We start from the raw sequence: 20,291 nt of genomic DNA on the forward strand, positions 1-20,291 counted from the left end.
TTTGTCTTTGTAAGTGATGAGAGACAAATTTATTTTACTTTTTGGTGTGTGGAGATCCTATTTTACCAGACAACATGTTAATTATAAAGGCTGCTTTCTCCAGTTTGTTGGCTGCTAGCTAATTGTGGATGTTTACAATTTTATAATTTAGTATTGTATTCCTGGGTGCATATTCAATTTTGATGGCAATATTATGATGTTTGGTCACTACAACACTTTGATATCTTTGTCTATCCAATTCTTTCTATTAATTCTTAATAGGTTTTATTTCTTCTCAGAAGTATTCTTCCTCTAATACTAAAAAGTCACCTTAATTTTTTTTTCTGTGTATCTTCATTTTTTTCAACATGTCTTTATCAGTCTCCTTTTGGATATATTTGAGCTGGTTATTAAATGTATTCTTAATATTGTGTAGCTATTTCCTTCCAACTGAATTATTTTCTCCAGGACAGAAACTCTAGGGACTTGAGTGAAAGTTCCAGAATTCTGGAAGGCAAGGGAGCTTGTGAAGCTCAAAAAGTTCAAGATCGAGAAGTCATGTGGGCAATTGTTAATAATGAATGACTATGAGGGAGAGGTGTAGACTCTACACCCACCAAAGCAGTCTACATTTTGAACAGGGAATGTCAGAGCTGTAGTTTTCAGGAATATTGCTGAATTCTGGTTTTACAAGCCTGGACTTTGAAAGTTTCAACTTCTAGTCTCCACCTGTTAACCTAGGCTGCATTCAGCCTCCAAGAGTTACTGCTGAATAAACTCACCCTTTCTGAAAGTTGGCTAGCTGGTTCAACACAGCTATTCTGGCAAAAAAATTCCTTTCCAAACTGACTGATTCAAACTGGCCTCTTTCAGTTTCTAACTTAATTGTTCTTGGAAAAATTACCTTTGAACTCCATAAACTGAACTTCAGGAATTCAACTGCACTCAACTGAATTGCACAGAACTGCACTAAAATATACTATTCTTCTGAACTCTACTGTTCTGTTTCAATGCACTCTCAACTGTACTACACTCCATTCCTCTGTACTTTCTCTGTTCACTCAATATTCTCCTCAGAACATAGGAACTTTCCAATTAGACAGATCACTAAAGTGTCTCACATTAAATCATCTGTTTTATATGAATCACCTTCTCTGCTCACAGTGCAAGAAGCTAGAAATCAATAACCCAGAAGAACCTTAGCAACTTCTACAGATAAATGGAATATTCAAAGAGTTATGTGGGTCTTTTGTTCAGAAATAGGTCCTTGCTGTAGTTTGTGGAGAGCAATGTATTTTTTTTTAATTTTTTTTTGAATTTTATTTTTTTCTTATCAGTTACCTTTTATTAACTCTCTATCCCAGCCGTGTCCCGATCCCTCATTCCCTCCCAGTCCCTCCCTCCCTCCCTCATCTCCACCGTGCCCCTTGCCAAGTCCACTGATAGGGGGGACCTCCTCCCCATTCATCTGATCCTGTTTTATCAGGTATCTTCAGGACTGGCTGCAAAGCTCTCCTCTGTGGCCTAACAGGACTGCTCCTCCCTTGGGGGGTGGGGAGGCCAAAGAGCCAGCCATTGAGTTCCTGTTATAAATAGTCCTTGTTCCCCTCACTATGGGAAACCAATTGGTTAGTGAGCTACCACAGGGTACATCTGAGCAGAGGTTCTAGGTTACATTCATACATGGTCCTTGGTTGGAGAGCAATGTATTATCTTTGAAAGAGCCTGGAATGTTAGGAAATTTTCATTTTCAGTTTCCCAAAAACTGGGTGGGATTGGGAAGTAAAAAAGGGAGCTATAAATGGAAACCAAAGTGAATAAACTGTAATTAATAAAAATTAATTAATTAATTATTTTAAAAATGCAATTGAATATATGCCAGTTCTATTACTGGATGCTTAGTTTGGTGGTACTCAATTTTTCTCCTTATTTACCTGCTTTGTTAGGATCACCTTCACATATATTAGGAAGTGGGCACTGCGCTGTTTCCATACAATCATCAAAAACCCCTCAATTCAACGTGAAATTTTAAATAGTTGCAGTTATTTCATTCCTGGTTGTATAACTATCACAGAGATATCTGAGTCTCTATGTTTATGGATGCTTTATTCACTATTGTAAAAAAAAATAACAAATAATATAATAAAAACCATGGTACTTCCATACAAAATATTCAGCTCTAAAAAATAAAATCACTAAGTTTACAGAACAATGAATACATTTAAAATGTATACTATTACATGTAGTTACAAAATTTCAGACAAAAATAAATACATACGATATCTCAATATGAATTATAGCCTTAAATAAGTCGGCACGAATAAACAAATAAACATGTTGGTGCAGTATGCCATGTACAAAATATAACAAAAGAGAGTAGATATGAGGTCATGAAGGAGGGTTGAACACAGGTAGAAGAGTCATAACGTTGAAAGAATATGAATATTATATATCTAGTTTCAACTCTGTTGTTTTTTTTTAATTTTGTGTTGAATATGTGCATAGAACTCTAAGTGAATAAGGAAGAAGAAAATCCAAGGTGAAGCTCTACATCTTTCCAATGGGTGTTCAAACTTTACAGAAGTTTAGCTGTGTAGATTTGAGTCTGATTGATCTGGCATAAGACACTTTTCTTTTTAATTTTCAGATTCTTTACAATAAACTTTTAAATTAAAAGGATATTCTCTTTGTAGAAATTGTGAAAGTTCCTCTGGGTTATAGATTTTTAACTTTATTGCATTGTGAGAAGAGTTGGTGATTGATATGAATCTAATATTTTAACATGAATCATTTTGTGATCTGTCTAATTCTGCATTTTGGAAAGTCCCCATGTTCTGATGAGAATGTGGAGTTAAAGTCTGTTGGTTAGAAATCACTGAGGATTTTTGCTGGGTCAGTTTTTGTTCTGGGCAGAAGTTAACGCTCCTGCTCTTTGGTAGTTTCATACCTGAGCAAACAGCTTGTTGGTGTAAGTGGAGAGTTCCCATTCTCATTGTGATAATGCTTATTATTCTTTGCAGGCCTATTAGTGCTGGGATTACATGCTAGTATGCATTAACAGTTCTGGCATACATATGTACAGCGAAATGATATTTTCTGAATTTTGACTTTACCAGTATATAATAATCTTGTGTATTTTTCTGCTCAAAAATACAAAAAACAAAAACAGCAAAACAAACCAACCTACAAAACCCGTTTTGGCCAGATATCTATTGCTATTCTTAGAGATGAAGTGAAGTTCCCATGAATGAAATACATAGGGTTTTTTTTTAACTGTTATTTCTTTTATTTACTTTTTAAAACTTTATTTATATTTTTATAAATTACAGTTTATTCATTTTGTATCCAGCTGTAATTTTCTTACTCATCCCTTCTCAATCCCACCCTACTTCCCTCATCTCCTTCCAAGTCCCTCCCCAAGTCCACTGACAGGGGAGGCACTCCTCCCATTCCCTCTAAACCTATCCTATCAAGTCTCATCAGGACTGGCTGCATTGTCTTCCTGGTGAGGCTGCTCCCCTATCAAGGACAGGTGATTCAAGAGCCAGCCTCTGAGTTCATGTCAGTGACAGTTCCTGTTCCCATTACTAGGGCACCTACTTGGAGATAGAGCTGCCCTGGGCTATATCTGTGCATGGGGTTCTAGGGAGTTCTAAGGGTTCTAGTTTATCTCCATGCATGGTCCTTGGTTGGAGTATCAGTATCAGAAAGATCCCTGTGCCCAAAAAAATCTGTTATTTCTTCTAATCAAGTAGTTTAACAATTTGTAATTGTAGCAATTATATATAGGCAAGATATTTTCATGGATATTAGGTTACTTGTTTTGTTTTTGGTTTTTTCTCTATTTACTATGATCTTCACAGATGGTCAAGTGAATTGTTCTAATAGTGTGTTTTGATTTCTTACTTATGAGCTTTTAAATCTATCTTAAATATTTGAATTTTTAGTGCTTCTGAAGATTATAGAAAAACTTATTTGAATTGCAATAAGCTACTTCCAAATGATACTTAAGTGTAAAACATAAACAAATAAAGTAAAAATAACATAAAACTCTCCAGTTCCATCCAATTTCTTTTTAATATTTAGCGTATGTAAATTATATTTCACTTCTTTCATCACTTCTATCTTTTATCACAATGTAATTAATTTAGGTCAGTAAATGGTGTGGATTGAAAGCTTTCTGCTTTTCAGTAGTGAACTAACCTCCTTATTCTTCTCCTGCTGAGAAGTCAGCTGTCAGAGGAATTGGCACACCTCCTGTATTATTATTTTTCACACAGGTTTGAGACTTCTCATTTGTCCCAGTGAGAACTTGATTATGTCTTGGAATAGAGTTGGTTGAGTCAATTTATCTAGTAACCTTTGGCCTTCTTACGTCTGAACACTTCTGTTCTCTAACATGTGAGAAAAGTTCTGTTGCTATTTGTTTGAATCAGTTTTCTACCAATTCAGCATGCTAAAATCTTTCTTGAATTCCAATAGTAGGTTGTTTTTGTTTTTTGTTTTGTTTTGTTTTTTGTTTTTTTTGCATTTAATAGTGACTTAAAATCCCTGTAAGTTTTTTTCTTTTTGTTTATTTACTCTTCTCTGTTAACAACTGATTAGTTCCTCTACCAGTTACTCTATCCTGATATTAATAGCTTCTATCACATTTTCATTGAAGTGAATGTACCTCAGTTTCATGAATACACATTTGGTATTTTGTGTGTGTTAAATTTATTCATTCAGTTTGTCTGTTAAAGTATTAAAATGCTGTGGCCTGCACCATTATCTATTTCCTAACGAATCATGCACTATTTTTTAGTTCACACATCTTGATGCTTAGGCACCTGTGATGTCCTCATTGGTTGCCACTGCCAGGGGGTCCTGAATAAAAGGACCCTGCCTCTCTCGATAGATAGATAGATAGAGAGATAGAGAGAGAGAGAGAGAGATAGAGAGAGAGAGAGAGGTAGAGAGAGAGAGCAAAATCTCCCCCTTCGCTGTTTCGGTCTCCTTCTACTTCTCCTGGTTTTGAGACTGCCCTTCCCCAACTACCCAATCTCTACCTTCCTGCACCCAACACTAGCTGATTGAGTCTTCCCTTCTGGTTGGCATAAACACTTCCCTTTTTTTTTTTTCTGGATTTTGTTTTTATGTTCACTTTTTTTTTCCGTATTTTATTTTTTTCTTATCAGTTACATTTTATTAACTATGTACCCCAGCCATGTACCCCGGATCCCTCATTCCCTCCCAGTCCCTCTCTCCCTCCCTCCTCTCCACCGTGCCCCTTTCAAAGTCCACTGATAGGGGGGACCTCCTCCCCATTCATCTGATCCTGCTTTATCAGGTATCCTCAGGACTGGCTGCAAAGCTCTCCTCTGTGGCCTAACAGGACTGCTCCTCCCTTGGGGGGTGGGGAGGCCAAAGAGCCAGCCATTGAGTTCCTGTTAGAAATAGTCCTTGTTCCCCTCACTATGGGAAACCAATTGGTTACTGAGCTACCACAGGCTACATCTGAGCAGAGGTTCTAGTCTGAGACTGACATGCAACCAAGGACCATGTATGAATGTAACACTTCCCTTTTTACTGGAGACTGCTTGCACCTCTCTGGCTCACTGGGGAGCGGAGGTAGCTCCAATCATGGTCTTCCTAAGTACAATTGTTTCTTCTCACTGACATTCAGATTGGACCTTACTATTTGGTGAGATTCTCTCCGGCACAGTTTCATCTGCTGTTGAAAATACTGTTACCAGGTAAACTGTGTGCTTGGTCTCTGACCTGCACTGATGAGTTGGAACAGATTGCACCAATTTCCAAGAGTCAAACATTGCGCTTGGGATGTCATGACTGATCGTTGACTCCACTCTCCCCATGGGAATCGTATATCTGCCTGTCTCTCCAGGTTATCATCTGTAATGCCTTCTGGAGAATTTCAGATTCCTACACCTAGCACTCACTTTAAGGGCCTCTAAGTTTACACAACTCTGCAATCAAACTTGGCCTCAATATTCCTCAGAAAACAGTCTGCTCTTCTTGGACTTGTCCAACATTTCAAATTTTTGGCCTTCCTATCACTGCCTCAGTGTCAGCTGGAAGTAGCCTAAGATGATTAATTTCTTCACCAGTTGTCAACTCATTATCAACAAAATGCTGAAATGGTGCTCTTCAGGCCCAGGATCAATAGCTCCAGGTTCTCCTGGCATTTCCCAGTTCCTATCTGCTGCTGGGCATGGCTGGCAACCTCACCCTAAACTTTCCAGTGCTTCTCCTTCTCCTCACCACATAGTCTGGATATTTTGGTTCCTTTACTTTTTCCTTACACTCTCTCATTCTCCTCCCTCTCTCTGTTAACTGCTTAACTTGCCTTGCAAAAGAAGCAGTCCAATGTCCTCATTCCAGCCTTGCTACCCCTCCCTAGTACCTAATTTTTTTTTTTTTTAGATTCTAGGAAAAGGGAGAAATGTTCGTTCACAAATCTTGATGCATTAGACCACTACTCCCAGATTGCTTAGACACCTGTGATGTCATCATCGGTCACCTTCCCTAGGGGCCCAAGATAAAAGGATCCTTCTTGTTGCTTCTCTCTCTCTTGCTCTTGCTATTTTGGTCTTTCTTCCCTTTCTCTGTCAGGGCACTCCCCCCTCTTCCCTTAGGGCTCACTCTGCTTTCCCCCTCCCAATAAACTCTTTAATGTGTGTGTGTGTGTGTGTGTGTGTGTGTGTGTGTGTGTTTGGCATCATTTTAAATAAATACTAACATACTATGGCCTGCCCCTTTATCTATTCATTGAAGAATCAGATACTATTCTTATCATCTTTGCATGTACTCACTTGTCCATAAGTACTAAGAATGTTTTATTTTATTTTATTTTATTTTTTCTCTCTTCTTGACTTTCACTATTTTAGCAGCAAATGACTTGCATTTGAGAGGAATCTGATTTGGAACAAACTAATCAATGTACCAGAACTGCATATATATATATATATATATATATATATATATATATATATATATATAAAATCCCAAGTGTGAAGTGTGGAAATATTTTTGGCAGAAAAATAGCCCCCATGAAAAGGGGTATGTTATGTTTGTTAGCACAAACCATGTTTGTGTTAAACCTGCCATCTTGTTGTTCAGATACAAACTAGAGCACACCTTCTTGAGATTAGTTTCACTCCAGAACTGAGTCACATGTTAAGCCAACATTTTAGGAAGACAAGTACTTAATGCAGATCAAAGTTCACACTTCTGCTGGCCTACCTGTTATTGAGTTGGACTCACGGACCAAGACTTCACCAATTGCATGTGGTGCTGAACGTAACTGATGTCCAAAGACTGGATACTAGGGCATCTGGAGAGAATTAGGACATTTATAGTATTAGGTCCTACAGCCAGTGATATATTTATCATGGTGAAATAGTCACTGTTTGAGTACTCCATTCAAAAGCAGGTCCTCTAAGCCTGTGCTAATGCTAATGTCAGCCTTCATCAGTCCTATCAGTGAACTTACTCTATCAGTAACTACCTCTGCAAAGTTATCACACAATATTAGCATTTAAAATGGGAGTTATAACTACCTTAACTTCATAGTATATGACTTTTAAAAAATGCTTCAAAAAGTTTTAGAAAGTCTTTTTACTTAACATGAAACCATATAAAATGCATGGGCATTTTATCCTGAATAAGCCTCTCTAAACTAATTACTGTAATTTGCCTTTTTTTTTTTTTTTGCTTTACTAATGCGTTGTAAAGAGATTGTAATCTCTTTACTTGTTTTACAAATAAAATATTTGTAAAGAAAACCATCTTTACTAAGCAATATTGCTATAAAACCCCAATAGCATTCAGTTTGTGCAGGTTTAGTGGATGTATATATACATCTACATGTATATATATATATATATATATACATATATACATATATATACATATATATATGTATATATATATACATACATATATATATACATATATATACATATACATATATATGTATATATATATATAATCCCAAGTGTGAAGTGTGGAAATATTTTTGGCAAGAAAACAGCCCCCATGAAAAGGGGTATGTTATGTTTGTTAGCTGGAAGCTGTCTTATATGGTGGGGGGTGGTGATGCATTGTTTTTGGCAGATGAAAAACAACCAGTATGGACTTTGAGAGGGAAAAAAATTGCCCCAAAACAAAGAGATATCATTTGCATCTCTTGGCTTCTTCCCTTCCCATCATGTTGAGATGTTCCTAGAGAGAAATGCTCCAGAGAACAATTCAAGATTTCTGCTGAGGTTGCTGTTGTATTTGCTTGATTGCTGCTTTGCTGCTTAGCTGTACTCCCCAAAACTCAACCCCCCTTAATCAGAAGGAAGTAGCTAGAGAGATCTGTGTATCTTTTTCTACTAACCTGGTTTTTCTACTAACTAGTATCAGGGATAGGAAAGAAAGTAGAGGCATTTAAGAACCATAAATAAAGTAGGATTTTGAAAAATCTAAGGATTCATGCAAGAACATAGCACATAGTGTTACCTGACTGAACCCTCTGATGAAAAGATAACAAAGTGAGGGAGAAAATAAGATTTGAAGATGTCACATAAACTTTTTTTTTTTTTCTGTAGAGGAGGACTGCTATTACAGTTTAAAAGAAAGCCACAGAGAAAGCAAGCTGGAAATCTCAGTAGCACCAAAGGTGGAAGATGGAGACAAGAAAGAAAAAAATTGCAATTTGTGGTAAGTTGGTATAGAGGCTAGCCACAGTGCAGAGAAGAGATTTTTATTTATTTATTTCCTTTTTTATATTTTATTATTATAATTTATTATAATTTCTTTAATTTGTATCCTGGCTATGGCTCCTTCCCTCATCACCTCCCAATCCCATCCTCCTGCTCTCTTCTCCTCCTATGTCCATCCACTAGTCCATTCAAAAGAGAAGACCTCCTCCCCTTCTATTTGACCATAGTGTATCAGGTCTCATCAGGACTGGCAGCAGCATCTTACTCTGTGGCCTAGCAAGGCTGCACCCCCCAGAGTGAGGTGATCAAAAAGCCTGTCACTGAGTCCCTGCTAGAGAAAACCTCTGCTCCCCTTATTAGGGAACCCACTGAATCTATGAGACTGAATCTATGGGCCAGAGAAAAGAGCTTTAAATAATAACTAATTAATCCTGCCCACTCCTGCAAACCTACTTCATTCCACAAGACTGGTAATAATTCTGTCAAGAAAGCAATTTTGAACTAAATAGCTCCCAGCAGAGGAGAAAGGAGCTTTAAATAATAACTAAAACCCAAGTTTTAGGGAAAGCATACTTAAAAACACAAATGTTTCCTTTTTTTCTGTAAGTCCGAACATGGAACAGAATTAGTACTTGGGTCTGGAGAGTTGGAGGGCTGGGATTCCAGAAGAGAAAACTGCAGTATTTTATCGAAGACAGTAAGTGTCTTTAGCATGGGACCTGCCTTACAGAAGGGAGGTCCTGCCTTTTGAGGAGTCCTCCCTTAACCAGGCCATCGATAATGCCAACCGGAAGGTTGGGTTTCCAAGGAGGTCATATAATTCTATTTTCTTAAAAAGTGTGTTTCCCCTTAATGAAATTTCACTGCTACAGTACAACCCCTGTACTTAGAAGATAACTTGCAAGTCAATTAGGAAAGAAATGGAAATTCGGGAATAGTTACAATCCATCTCTTCTATGAAAATCCAGAAATCCTGGTTCAAGGAGTTCAGCAAATGCAAACAGGTGGTTTACATTTGCATCTGACCATCAATATAGGGACTCTAGAGGAGGCACCTGGAACTCACTATTTGATCCGGCTGCCCTTTATCTCACATAGATCCCTGTGCCTCTTCCTCTCGAATGCTGGGATTAAAAGCATGTACCGCCAGTGGCCAGCCTGGGGCGATCTGGCTGCATAGGTTATGCACTGATCACCAGGGTTGATCAGGCTGATCTTGGCGGATGTCCCCTTCCCTTATTGCTTCATGTGCATCCTGCCACCACCAAAGCTGCACTGTCAGGCTGACGACTTCCCTGGAGTAGAGGACAGGTATTGCACCAATGATAAATGAGTACTTGTGCGCCCCTGCTAGAACGTCCCAATAAGCTCATTTCCTGCTTTAAAAACAAGCTCTTTTTGCAAGAATTAATCCTGCCCACTCCTGCAAACCTACTTCATTCCACAAGACTGGTAATAATTCTGTCAAGAAAGCAATTTTGAACTAAATAGTTCCCAGAAGTCCAACCCCTTCAAGGGTATCACAGAATCCTGTGATAATATTGCATTGGAAACAAAGCTTCAAGAAGACTTTCAGGAGTTACACATCGGGGACATATATCAAAGAATACAGAAGAAAATCTTCTTCAAAAATGTTTTGATCTTTATGGCTTCTATATATTAGAAAGAACCTTTGAGTATCTAAACTTAAGGAAATAAAATTCAAGTTATTATATTTCATCTGAGTAATTATTATTTATCAGATTAAGTGAAGAAAATAAGATTATTAAATAATTGCTCAATATCTCTAAAATGTCGAACTAGTTAACTGAAGAAGAGAGGAGCTTTTGGCTTTTCTGCAGCACAATGCAGCTTCTAGCGATGACAAGTGCATGTTGGTATTATTTTGTACTTGATATTTACTTATTTAATTTTATTAGTTTCTTCTTTTGAAATACACTTAAGGAAAAAAAAAGTCTTTACTAATGACAATATATTTACATGTTATTTCAAATCTAGAAAACAGAAACAATATATCCACAAATTATAAAAATATATACATACTGAAAACACTCACTAAAAGGCAGTAAAGAATATTATAATAATTGCAAGTGGTATAACTGGTGCTGTGCACCTCATCATTAACAACAAAAAGAACATGTATGTTATAATTAAGTTTTCTCCTCTTTGACAAAATAAACTACAAAATCTCTCCATGTTTGTATAGAACACGTAAAGATATTTCGCTACTTTAAAAGAAGAAAATTTTAAATTAGTAAGCTTTCAGAATAAGATAAAATATTGTAATTAGTATTTACTATATTTTCATTTTTATTTTTCTGTGCTGTCTATTCAAATACCAACTTCAGAGTTATTTTTTTTCTAAGTGTAGCTATATATCCATGTTCATGTCACATATAATTTTTGCAACAACTATCCCATAGTTAGGTTTTTTTTTTTTTTATCTTGTTTTCACAAAGTTGCACTTTATTCTGCTTATACAAATTTATGTTTAACATAAAACAAGGAGCTTGACAGAGGGCTCAGAGGTTAAGAAAAAAAAAAAGTGCTTCTCTTGAGGAGGACCCAGATTTGTTTTTCCTATCCCACATGGCAGCCAAAACTGTCTTTAGCTCTAGGGGCAAATCTGTAAAACTTTCATATCAGGGGGTTTGGTGAGCATTGTGTGTATGTGTGTGTGTGTGTGTGTGTGTGTTTGTATGTGTGTGTATATGTGTGTGTGTGACAGAGCGAGAAAGAGAGATAGAGGGAGAGACAGAGAGAACAAAAGAAAAAGAAAGGAAAGAAAGAAAGAAAGAAAGAAAGAAAGAAAGAAAGAAAGAAGAAAGGAGAAAGACAAAGAGGAAGAATAGGTACATGTCTGCTATTACGATGCTTTATTAATTATTTAAACATATTCACTGTACCAATGAAAACCAACATAGAAATGTGTACTTATTCTGTGTATATACTCTCCAATAACTAAGCATTGTTCCCGTTCATATTTCCAAATTTGGCACACATATAAACTGTCAATCACAATTATGTTTAGATTCTGATAAGTTATTTAAGCTGATCATAGAGTATAGGAGGAGTGAATAGTAGAACAATAGTCAGAAGAAAACAAAAACATTTTTTTTCCAAGACTGGTGATTAGATGTACCATTTAGGTTTGATGTTTTCTCTCTTTATTATTATTATTGTTATTTATTATACATTATTCACTTTGTATCTGGGCTGTAGCACCCTCCTTTATCTGTTCCCAGTCCCACCCACCCTTCAGTGAATATTAGTCAAGTAATCTATACTAAACATACTAAAATCTATAGTCCTAAAGAAGCTAAGCAACAAGAAAGACACTAGGGAAGATACTTAATCCTCATTCAGAAGAGTAAGCAGGATAGAAATCAAAAGTGGGAGAAGATAGGAAACAGGACAGGAGCCTTCCACAGAAGGCCTCTGAAAGACTACCCAGCAGGGTGTTTTCTTAATACTGGATAAACTAAGAAGTTAAAATAGAAAATAGAATAAAAAATGAAAGAAGAAACACGTAAATACATAAACACATATGTACACATATGTACATATGTGTACACATAGATATGTTTCCAAGCTGAGAATAAATTATTTTGATCAAAACCAAAAAATAGAAAATAACAAAAAATAGAAATGTGAAAGTTAGTAATAGTTTGATTTGTTTTATAATGGCAATAAATATGCAGCAAGAGAAAAGAATAGCCAGTTTACATATGCAAATCTGGCACAGCATAAGTCTGTGCCCTGAGAAAGCTCTCACTTTCCCAGCAAATTTGTTTCAACACATATAGGACAAAGCTTCTGCATTAGAAAGATACTCTGGCTTTAATTTTGTTCATTTGGATCCTAAGTTCTTTTTATCACACATTTCAATTTCATTGTAAAACCCACCAATTTCATGAGGTCAACACCGAGGCATGAGAGGGCTCTTGACATCCATAGGATTTTAACAGCCAATTTTCACCCAGCCTCACATTTCTTCAGAATTCTATTTTCATTGCCACTGGGTTAAATGACATGGGTGCTCTGAGCCCATATGTAAATTTTTCTTTCTTTCTTTTCTTTTTTTTTTATTTTATTTAAAGAGATAATATCACCGTAGTACAACTTTCCTCTCCATCAGATATTGCGTGAGCACTTTCTCACCCTGCTTATCTGTGAAGCTGGAGCCAGCCTAGGGAGAGATGACCCAAGCTGGAGAGCAAATGTACTTATTCTGTAATATGGTGACATTTGCATTTATATTATTTGAGTTGCTCATTCCTGTGATTGTAAATCTGACGAATAGGAATTAGAGTTGTAAACATCTCGTGAATATGCAGTTATTTGGACACTTTGGATTTGTAACAATATTTTAGTGGCAGATAATTTGATTTATTGATATGAACTTATGTGGAGACTTTGGAACTGTGAGTGCATTTGGGTGGTAGATAAATTGCCACACACATGAGTCCCAGTGTTCAAACAACAGCACAAAATTAAACAAAAGAATTGTTAGCCTACTTTGATAAGTTAAATCATTCACTCTTTAGCACTTCTATGTATTAGTGGATAAATAATCTCTTCAAATTTTGATGAAAGATTACTCTAGTGAATGTTTTAATATATATATATATATATATATATATATATATATATTCCAGCTGATCCTTGCATATGTACTCTGTATGATTGCATTATACATAGTGACTCCATGGTCACTATGTAAATATAGAAGCATTTCTTTTCTGATAATTTCAAGTTTATTTGTGTATTAGAATTGCATTGGAAAAAATCATCAGTATGTGTACATATACATACGCATCTATGTTACTGCATCAAATAAACAGGTATGTTTATATATTTATGTATGCCATGTGTGAGTGTGCGTTTCTAGGTACATGTGTATTTATTCTCTCAAATACCTACATTTTATTTAATTTTTACATTGTTGAAGAATTCATGAGTTCTTCTGTTAGTGAAAAATGGGTTTGATGGGGCTGGGGAGATATCTCTGTAAGTTGCTTGCCACACAAGCTAAGCAAATGAGGTCAGATTCATAGACACTACATAAAAGGAAAGCATGGTGACATGTACGTATAATTCCAAGTCTCTAGGAGGATAGAGGCATAAACACAATGCTTCGTAGTCTGTTAGTTTAACCAAATTGGTGAACTCCAGCTTCAGTGAGAGACTCTTTAAAAACTAGGCCACTGAGGAGGACATCTCAGCCAGTCTTGATGAGATCTGATAAGCTATAGTCAGATGGAAAGGGAGGAGGACCTCCCCATCAGTGGACTTAGAAAGGGGCAGGGAGGAGATGAGGGAGGGAGGGAGAGAATGAGAGGGAATGAGGGAGGGGGCTACAGCTGGGATACAAAGTAAATAAACTGTAATTAATATTTAAAAAAAAAAAACTAGAGTGGACAGAAATGAAGAAAACACCTGTGTTTTGAACATTTAAGTACTGATGCTGCATGTAGGTAAACAAACATATGTGTAGACTCATAGTGATTTTCTTTTCTTTTTTTTTTTAACAAAAATCAGACTTGATTTTTGATGTCAATATCTCATGGGGGCAGGATCAAATTAAATAACAACTTTTGTGACTTGCTTTGAAAGATGTACCATTTCCGTTTGTTTATAGTTTTTTTTTAAATGTGTTACAATTTATTTATTTAGTATCCTAGCTGTAGCCTCCCCCATCTCCTTCCAATCCGACCATCCCTCCCTCTTCTTTTCCCATGCCCCTCCCCCAGACCACTGATATCCCTTCTATCTTACCTAGCCTATCTGGTCTCATCAGGACTGGTTGCATTTTCTTCCTTTGTGTCCTGGTAAGGATGCTCCCCTCCAGAGGGAGGTGATCAAAGAGCCAGCCACTGAGTTTATGTCAGAGACAGTCTCTGTTCCCCTTACTCGGGAACCCATTTGCACAATGAGCTGCCATGGGCTATATTTGAACAGGGGTTCTAGGTTATCTCCATGCAGGGTCTTTGGTTGGATTATCAGTCTCAGAAAAGACCCGTTTCCAGATTATCTGGTGTGTTCCTCTCCTGTCAGCCACAGGTCTTTCTCCCTCCCCCTTCTTACATAAGATTCCCTGCACTATGCCCAAAATTTGGTTACGCGTTTCAGCATCTGCTTCGATAACCTGCTTGGGTAGAATCTTTCAGAAGCCCTTTGTAGTAGGCTCCTGTCCTGTTCCCTGCTTTCTCCAGCTTCCATTTGCCTTTCTGAATGAGGAGTGAGCAACTTCCCTAGGGTCCTCCTTCTTGCTTAGCTTATTTAGGTGCACAGATTTTAGTATGTTTATATTATAAAGGGGAACCCTCCTCCGATGCTGGTAGGAATGTAAACTTATACAATCACTTTGGAAATCAATCTAGCGCTTTCTCAGAAAATTAGAAATAGTGCTGTCTTTAGATCAGCTATACCACTCCTAGACATATATCCAAAATATGTTCAAGTATACAATAAGGATATTTGTTCAACCATGTTTGTAGCCCCTTTATTTGTAGTAGCCAGAATCTGGAAACAACCCAGATGTCCCTCAACTGAGGCATGGATACAGAAATTGTGGTACATTTACACAATGGAATACTACTCAGCTATTAAAAACAAAGAAATCATGACATTTGTAGTCAGATGGTGAGAACTAGAAAGATCACCTTACCCAGTTAACCCAGAAGTAGAAAGACACACATGCTATGTACTCTTTTTCAATGCTGTAGATTTTTAAGTTATCAAATAATTTCAGATTCTTTTCACTGTTTAAGATTCGTTTCTTTTTAATAATGAGTATGCATACATGAGTGTGTTTGTATGTGCATGTGTTTGCCTTTTGTAATTTTGTGTATTTATGTGTACATTCATGTGAATACATCTGAGTATTGGTGTCTGTATGTGTTCATATTTGTCGTTTTATGTTTGTTCATTTGTGTTTGTGCATTTGAGAGTGTGTTTATGTCTGTCAGTCTGTGTTCATGTTTCATGTGTGAGTTTGTGTTCATTGGTGTGTGTATGTATGTTCATGTGTGCATGAATTAAAAATAGAAGAGAGTTTAGCTATTCTGCATATGTTGAAATAATTCTCCTATTTTGTTTTTATATTTCCCCTTTAAAAACCTGACGTACAGTGAGAAATTTGATGTTTAAGAGAAAATTACTCGAGCAGCATTGGCAGTTATTTCATTACTATTGGAGTAATATTTTGAAGTCTAATATCCTTTCCTTGTTTATTAATACAATTTTTTACTTTGAAAAATACTGTTATTGTTGTGCCTGAGACAAGAGACCCCAAAAGACCCCTAGGAGTTGAGTCCGTTGAAAATCAAACGAAGACCTTTATTCAAGCTTAAGCTAGGGCCACTAATCTTCCCTGATGCAGCAGGTTAGAACGTGAGGCCCCGAGTCTCAGGGAGGCAAAGTTTTTATAGGGAAGAACAGTGAGGGGGTTCCTTTAGGCAAATTGTTCCAAGCCACCTGGCCAACCCAACAGATATCTAAGATATCTGTACAACAGTCTGCTGGGTGGAGTGGAGGACCCATTAACACATTCTGTAGCATTTATGACACCTGACACCGAGGACCCATCGTTAACACATTTTGTGGCATTTATGACAACCTGCAGGGTGGAGGGCCAGGTGGCCCTTCTCGGAACACAAAGGTGGGGGCCAAGTCACTCCAAGGCCATTCAACTTAAGACAGAATGTGAGAAACAAAATGGAATCACCCCTGTCACCCTCAGTTTCTTCATCATTTAAAGTTAAGTTGATATTAGTGATATATTTTAAACTACAATCACTGTAACTTGAATCCTGACTATAATGGGAATTTCAGCAAGTGAATCACATATTTTTTTTCTTTATTATATTTTAAATCAATACAATGACTTTTAACATTAATTTAATAAATTATTCTAAACTGTTTTGATTATCTTTATCTCTGTCTAATATTACTTTAAATGATAATTTTATGCCTAAAATGTTGAGAAGAATTCAAATAAATTCGGGAGAATTAACACTTCAAAATTTTAAATTTTTCAATAGATCAACATTCCATTTCTGTTCATATATTTACTTTATTGGTTGTTTTTTTTTGTTTTTCATCACATTTTGGTCCTCTTAAAATTCGGTGTGATATTTATTTATTAGTCCATCAAAATTTAAACAGAAAAATTTATGTTATATTATTGTTTGTTACTCATATATTCTTCTAATGTTATACACAAAATTGTGTGCACATGCTTGCTTCTGTCTTACAAATAAATAACAAAGTTATATTACAGCATTATGAAATAATATATGTAGATTAATTTATATTTTCTGTGTAGACTGTAATTATGTCATCCATAAGTAGGAACAATTTATGTGTGTATTACTTCTATTTTTTATACTTTTATTTTCTAAAAAATAATACTTTTATTTTCTAAAAAAAGACAATTTTCATGACCTTGTACCTTGTTGGTTAGATAATGTGCCTTGCTGGCTTTACATAACAAAATGGAATGGCACCTTAGATGATTGCCCTATTATATTTTACAAAGGGTAGCATCACTGCTCTGCTTTTTAGTTGTTATTCAGTTCCTAGTAAGGATTTCTGTGGTCAGTTCTTGGGTTTCATCAAGTGATTAGTTGTTCTACATCATCATGGGACTTCTTAATTTAGTATCTCAATGTGATGAAATTTATTGATTGCATCTAAAATATTAATTTTATAGTTTATCTGAAATCAATCATAGTTCATAGTATGCTTTCCAATACTATTTTGTATAGTTAACTAATAGCATAGGGTGTACATGCCCATACATTTGAGAGAAATTGCTATCTATTTTTCTGTTTAATTCAATGTAATTTATGTAACATGAGTTTCACTTTGTAAATATAAAGAGGTGACATCCGTTATTATATTCAGAGAGAGTTATGCAGATTTTTATTAAGTCTCCTTTGAATATTTGCAATTGTCCCACTGTTACACATTCAAATCAGCCACATTGATATTCTTATTCTGCCTGTTACCAAAAGCTTATTGTTTAACAGAGAGCAAGTGTATATGCATATTCATTTTATATTGGATACCTTAAATTTTGTAACCCATTCTATTTCTGATATGTAAACACCATTGTTGTTGAGAAGTAAAGCATTGACAACATTGAAAAATGCAATGCACTAATAAAAAAGTGGATGCACATTTAACTTACATTGATGTGGAATGAATGACATATTTTATAAATATTTTTCTGTTTATTAGTTTTGTATTTAATATATATTCATTAATGTGCTGAACAATTCTATCTTCCATTATTGATTTTAATATAACTATAACATCACTGATATTAGATATTTTAATTTGCATATTTAATTATGCATGAATTAGAAAATAAATAATGAAAAGAAATAGCAGATTAAATCCACATTTATGTAAGCATTTTCTCATTATAACACAATTTAATTATAAGTTTGAATTATTGATTTCTTGCTTGGGTAAACTAATTCCTACATTACCAGTGGAAAGGCAAACATGTCATAATTAGGGAGTAGAACTAGGCAATGAAAATGTGTCTCATCAAATAATTAGACTTCTCAGTATGATGGATCTTAAATGAGAATAGAGAAAATAATATCATTTATAACAATAATTTTATTCTTGCTGAAATTGCTACTGATGAAATTTCTAAGTACAATAGGTTATGAAAGCTGAACAATTTTCTTTTTAGTTATTTGGAAAATTAAGATAGAATAAAAATCATTAAGAAAATAGTAATGCTTTGAATAATATTAATTTAATTTTTAAATTACCTAATTTCTGTTTAAATATATTGCTATACTATTAAGGAGAATTTTTGTTGACTAGGTAATTAGTAATTCATATCTAGCCAACTGATCTGTAACCAATCCTGTTAAGAGAGTTTTTTAAATTAGTTTCATATTTCTATCTTTCTCCATTTAGCAATGAAACATTATTAGAAAATATTTATCAAGGAAGTCTCACTATCAGGAAGAATTTTCCATGTCTAAGAATCCTTCTGTTTAACAAAGAATTTTATAGAAGGAGGCACAGAATCACCATCTCTTAATAATTTTATCTATTTTGAAGTACTAAGGCATACTAGGGTAGATAGAAATATTAATGACTTTGAAATAAATGCTATCAGTTTAGGTGTGTACAATTATCATAAAGCTAAGGTTGTGTTGAGTTTATAATGCACTAATTATATATGTTTTTAGTATAAATATTATATGACCCTCAATATGATATGTATTATAACTTAAAATTTTCACCACGTTACGTCAATTAAATTTTATGAGTTTGTATGAAATAGAATCTATTCAACTATATTATCCCAATCCTTTCAGTAGCTGGAATTTGAAGTAATTTTATAGGAAAGAAATGTTTTTTGTCACTGCATTTGTTTCTCTGACTCAGTATTTCCTTTGAACTTATTTTTAAAATTCTAGGTATTATCTTTATTATCATGCAACTTTTAATGTAACATGACATTTATTTTTCTTAAATCATTAATTCTACTCCAGCAAAATTACCAAACAAAATTCATTACACAAGCAAAATAATAATTTGAAGAACCTAAAAGTAGCTGGTTAATGAATAGAAATATAACAAATGATAAGCATTAACCACTAAACTTATAAATATTATAACCATTTATCATAAACTTTTCTATCTCCTTAGCTGCATGAATTTTTTAATTTCCAGGAGTACAAGAAAAATATGTACTTTTCACATGTAGTGCTTAAAAATACAGAACACGTTGCTTTTTCTGAATGTTGAATAGTTATTAGTCTGACTTATCATGAGATTCTAGTTCCACAATATCTTCCCTTAACCAGTTAGTATCCAAATATGGTTATGGCTATTAATTAGAATATAGTAGGAAAAATGTAAATAAAAACAATAAAAAGACATTAGAAACATTTATTGAGCCTTAACACTTTTCCTTGTCAGTTAGTACTTGTATCTACAAAAAAGAGTAGAAATTCTTTAGTAAACATGGCATTCATACCTGGAAGCAAGATGAGAAACCAGTTGGGAATGGATATATGACATCATAGTAAACGCAATGAAACAATAAAAAGATTATGAGATAGCTTAACTGTCAAACTCATTGATACATTAAAGATTGAATGTAAAGTCACTCAATAAGAGTGACTTTAATGGAAAGTCACTCAATAAGAGGGGGTTATTAACTTAGTGTAATAGAATTTAATACAAGTGATATAATACAGTCTTGTAAAATTCAAACAATATTAAATGAGAAAAACATTCACAGATCATTTAAATAACTTTCCAGTACACACAGAAACATGAATCTCTGTACACTGGCTTAGTGAATCAATTGATGCTCTTATTCTCAGCAGCTATAAAAGAATGGAGTCTGGAGGCAAACGGTACTCAATTTCTAAATTCTTTGAGTTTAAATGGACTTATTAACATTCATAAACTGAAAGTGTTGTTCATTTGATATTTGAGAATGGAAAAATGTTACATCATGTATTGAAGACACTACATACTGGCTCAGAATAATGCTCATGTTGTTTAATGTGAAGGTAGAAAAGTTCTGATGTGTCAAATATTTTACATTGGTACCAG

Source organism: Psammomys obesus, unplaced genomic scaffold (assembly GCF_907164565.1).
Source record: "Psammomys obesus unplaced genomic scaffold, mPsaObe1.curated_primary_1811, whole genome shotgun sequence".
Taxonomy (NCBI): Eukaryota; Metazoa; Chordata; class Mammalia; order Rodentia; family Muridae; genus Psammomys; species Psammomys obesus.